General features: G+C 44.1%; 1 protein-coding gene across 2 annotated transcripts in view; it reads right to left on the bottom strand.

The window, feature by feature from the left end:
* The window catches only part of KIAA0319 (KIAA0319 ortholog), a 41,625-nt gene that overhangs the window by 25,170 nt on the left and 11,251 nt on the right, over positions 1-5,204 (bottom strand). The window lies entirely within an intron of this gene.

Raw genomic sequence — 5,204 nt, 5'->3', positions numbered from 1 at the left:
AGAGTTGTCATAAGTGAGCCATTTTTCACGTTTCTCTATTTAGAGGTATGCTGGTTTTTAAATAGCATGTAGGGTGAGCCTACCCATTTATGTTACTAGGAGGTTTTCTTCACATACAGAATATATAGGAGGACTGGGTTTTTTTCCCCCACCATCAGGCTTTGTAAGAAATACTAATAATTTTCCAAGTTTCAGATGCAGAACAATGTAGGCTATGGCCCTCAAAATGAGGTAATCTGGGATACAACTACAGCTACCATTTCTCAAAAGAAAGAACAGTAGGACAGGTCTAAATATAGTCCTAAGCCTTTAAAAGTCAATGACAGAAAACCTGCATGGTAAGTATTATTGTTTTCATTCTGTACATACACAAATGTAACAGAATCCTTGCTTCTTACTACATCTGCTGAGATCAGAACTTGCTCACACCTTCTTACTTCCTCACTACTAATAAAATGCCCTAAATCTCTCTACTTCAGTCACCAAGCAGTAGGGTTCTTCTCACTGACCCATCTTGTTAGTAAATCAGAACTGCAGCAAAGGAGACAGCAAGTTTTGCAGGAATAACTCAGCACTGTGCAAGACATAACATACTGCTATTATTAGTACATCATCTATTAACTGAAGAATAGGATTATAAAAGTTGGTAAAATGTACACTCATATCACAGAACAGCTGAGGTGGGAAGGGATCGTTGGAGATAGCCTAGTCCAACCCCCTCTCCTCAAAGCAGGGTCAGGTACGGCAGGCTGCTCAGGACCATGTCCAGTCAGGTTTTGAATATCTCCAAGGACAGAGAATGCACAATGTTTCCAGAAAATCGGCTCCAGTCTTCGAGTATCCTCACAGGAAAAAAGAAAAAGATGGTTTTTAGTGTTTGAATAGAATTTCTTCTACTTCAATTTGTGTCCTTTGCCTCTTGTCCTGTCACTGAACAGCACTGAAAAGAGCCTGGCTCCCTCTTCTTCATTCCTGCCAGTTATTTATACACATTGGTAAGATCCTCCTGAACCCTCTCTGCTCAAGGCTAAGCAGTCCCAGCTCACAGCTTCTCTTCATATTTCAGGTGTTTCAATTTCACTCTGCAGTTTGTTGCCTCCCTAGAAAATCAGAGCTGCTCTGCCTTGGATGTGGACAGGAGGAAAAGCTCCCTGTGCAGCTAGGAAAATGAAAGTAATGCCAGGGACTGTTGCTTCCCAGCCTGCAAGGAAACAGAGAGCATGGAAGTCATCTCTAACTCCATCTCCGCCTTCAACAAGGACAGAGAGATGATCCCTGTGCAGCTGGGACAGTGACAGCAGTGCTGGGGACTGTGGCTGCCTACCCTGTGAGGATGCCAAGGACCACACCAAGACCTGCACCTCCAGATGGGTCCATAATATAGATGATGCAAGCACCTTTGTGGCCATACCTTCAGCTCTGCTCAATATGCAGATAGTAAGATTTGTCTGAGCAGTTGGGCCACCGACAGCAGGATCAGGGACTGCCGCTGCCCCAAGGTAGTGCCTTCAGCATGCCAACCCTAGACCCTCAGCAAGAATCTCACCCTTGAGAACAAGCTCACACATAGGGAGAGCCTCAAGCCCATCCTGCCTCATTTACCTTGACAAAAAGGCCTTTCCTCCAGATAGCTCTCCTTTACATAATCCATCCTCCAAAAAAGATCTTCTTTACCACACTTTGGCTAACCAAAGTGTGTGCTTGCCTTCCAAATCTGAGGGAAATCTATTTTTCTGAGCTTCCTCCTGCTTTCCTCCTCTCCTTGCCCTTTGCCAATCTATCAGCTGAGAAGCAGCCATCCTGGCTTTGTAGGGCAGACAGGGACAAAGTCACCTCAAATGTACCTTTCCTGGGACACCCTTCTGCAACAGCACCAAACACCTCTTCAGTCAGCAAGCCTAGGCAAGACTCCGCAGTCAAAAAAGGTGCCCTGTGGCACTGTCACATCTGAAGCAGTGTCACAGCCAAAAAGATAGGTTAAACTAAGAATGTCAGCAGGTAACTGGGGCAGGGGCAATATCAGAAATTGAGCTCTCTGGCAGAAACTACTATTGAGATACACACTGGAGTAGATGCGGAGGGCAAGATTAACCTAAATCCCAGCTTGGGAACTGAAAGAGAAGGACCCTCTCTGGGAGCGAGTAGGGTAGGCAGTTCTGTTGGTATGGGCTTTGTAAGTTTTTTGTTTGCTTTTACCCACCTGTACAGCCACTACTGCTTGCTACAAAATAAACACACCAACTGTGAGGGCTCGTGTCCTTCAGTTCTTGGGGTCTGAACTGAGTGCAAATCTCTTAGGAATTCCCAGAGAAAACAAGAACACCCCCATAATCCAAAATGAAAAAGACAATTATGCAGTTGCCCAGGGAAGCTCAAAGTTACAGTGCAGGCAACAGCATCATGTCAAGGGGGATCCTTCCCCACTTCTGGTCCCTGGCTAACCCCATAGATTGGGTACTTTCTTTTCTCCTCAGGAATGGGAAGGACAAGCCCAACCACGTTGCCTTGCTCCATCCTGATCCTCCAGGCCTCAAGGAAGCATCTTCCTCAAGTACTCCTAAAGACAATTGATCAGGACTCTGGTGACCAAGGGCTGCTAGTGTTGTGTTTTATACCACTGCTTCCCCAGCAGTGTTTCCTCCATGTCGCTCTGCACATATTGCTACTACATAACTGCAGTACTATTTGCTCTTTCTCATTTATCTGGAAAAATCTTATGGAGAGCAGCTCTGTCAGCAGTGAAACTCTGCTCTTTCATTGGTCTGCTTCTCTCTCCTTCTTTGCATTCAGTTATCTAATGATTCCAAGAAAGTACAACCTCTACTAATTGTGTAGTTGGGGAGTTGCAAAAGAGCAAACCATCATACTGTACAACACGAAATGCAGAATTCAAGAAAGAAACAAACATTTCTGACAGGTAAATCTAAATATCAAAGCATCTTTCAGGGGTCTTATACATCCCCTAAGGATCAAGCCAATGCATTTTTAACCAAACAGGACTGTTCAGTATTAGCAGGCCTCAAAACTGAAATAAATCCAAACCAAGATATGAACATGTCCGATATTCCACTTCATTCTAACTCTTAAATATCAATTCTGAAGGCATACCAATCAGACATGAAAAGGCTCTTCATCACATATATTGTCAGCCATCTTAAGCCTTTTTAGGTAGAGCTTTATGCATTTTGGCTGCACCATTATTCCTGCAAGTACAATAAACTTGAGAACCAAGTCAGGCCTAACCTATCGAACAAATGTTTGAAACTTTGCATCATCAACATAGCAGTAGCTGGAATCTGACAGACCTCAAAAACCTCATCTTTCTTAATACATCAACAGTTAATCGGAAATTTTAAAGAGACAATTAATACTTCACAGGTATCTCACTTCAAGGATGGGCAGCACTGCAGATTTGACAGCATTTACTCTGTACAGATTTCTAAATGTATTCTGTTTATTGAGCTGCTAGAGGGTGATGGTCCATAAGATCACTCTGAACTCTGATATAAACCCAAAAAAGCCAGGTTACCTAGTTAACTGACAAACCCCATATGCTCTATCCCAAGTCACATACAGAGCCCCCTTACACCCGACTGCATTTATGTCAAGGATGCTCCTGGGGCACAGACTCTAGAGGCCTCGGTTGGTCTCACAGTTTAAAAATCTCTCTCCAGGTTCTTGGCCAAAGAACACAGCACCGGAGGACACTGCATCCTGCTGACTGCTGTGAAGGAAGGGAACCACATTTTTGCCACCCTGCTCTGTTTTGCTTGCCAAAACAGCTTCGCCTGGAAGCTGAAGGGAATGCGTCAGCAAGGACCTAGGAACAGAGCTATAGAATTGCTATAGCAGAATTGAGTGGAAGATATGAAAATATTGTATAATATGCAATAAACACAGGGTATTTCATTAAAGTTATTAGCAAAAATGGTTTTAAGACCTTCACGTTTTCATAACCTATACAAAAAGACCAGTTTGAGAGGTAGTTTGGATCACATACCAGTGAGAAAACTATTTGGAGACATCTCAGCATTTTTAATCCACTATAAAAACTTGAGACTTCCTTAATAACAAAACTTGAATTCCAAAGACACATTTTTTTAAGCAGGAAACACAAACATGTGCCTGAAAAATCCATATGAGATTTGATTAAAATATCTGCTTGCTGGAGAAAGAGACACATAACAAGGAAATCTTACAACCAGAATTTATCACAGGTAGTATCTTTTTCACTAGAGTCACGAGTGCAGTTCCCAAACCAGTCAAGCCAGAAGTCTGTGTTAGGCATAACTGGCAGGGTTTGGGTGGCAGGGGACTGGCCGCAGGAGCCATCCCTGTGGTCCCAGACAGTTTGGCAATGGATGGAAACAAGCCACCACACGCCAACACTGCAACGACTCAGACATAGTTCAGAAAGGGCAATAGTCACTGGGAGCAGGGGACATAGGGGGAGGCGGGGGGGAACGCACAAAAGGAGACATGAGAAGGAACATGTGGAAGGGACATCACTGGGGACAGGGCTGGAGACACCCTCTCAGAAGGAGGTACTTCATGCCACCTCTCAGGAGATTGAGGCCCACAGAGAAGCCCACGCCGGAGCAGAGGAAACAAGAAGGAAGGAACAGTGGCGGAAGAGAGGAAACAAAAATAAAAAGTGGCAAAAAGTGGCAAAAAGGAAATTGTCATGCACTGACCCCAACCTCCTGTGCCACCTGTCACCTCATCAAAGGGACTGAGTATAATGTGCAGTGAAAAGAAGGGGACAGGACATGTGTCTGGACTGAGGGTGAACCTTGGGAACACAAGGAAAGGTGTTTGCCAAAACTGCTCGTCATCTTAATTTCTCTACGAATGTCTAAAAATCAAAGGATTCCCACTTGGCAAACAAAGGCTGCACAGGCTTTGGTAGTTTCTAAAAACCTTCTGCTTCTCCAGATTCTTAACCTTTCTCTACGTTAATAGAGAGCCTCTAGAGTCATTTCACAATACATTTCATGAATGGCTTTCAATGCTATTCTATCGACCCTCTACAGCTCTGCTAACAGACCACTGCCAGATCACCTCTTAACTACAGCTCTTCAACATCACCAGCTGCGGCTAAAGACTGACCCAGTTTTGGAGCTTCATCCTTTTCGCACTGAAAGAAGCAAGCTAGCAGCCTTTCCGTGGGAATTTCAATGGCTGTGCTAGCATCATGTTAGCAT

This window comes from Cariama cristata, unplaced genomic scaffold, assembly GCF_000690535.1.
Source record: "Cariama cristata isolate BGI_N322 unplaced genomic scaffold, ASM69053v1 scaffold7980, whole genome shotgun sequence".
NCBI classification, from domain to species: domain Eukaryota; kingdom Metazoa; phylum Chordata; class Aves; order Cariamiformes; family Cariamidae; genus Cariama; species Cariama cristata.
The sequence above is the reverse complement of the archived record's forward strand: the minus strand, read 5'-3'. Positions and strand labels throughout refer to the sequence as shown.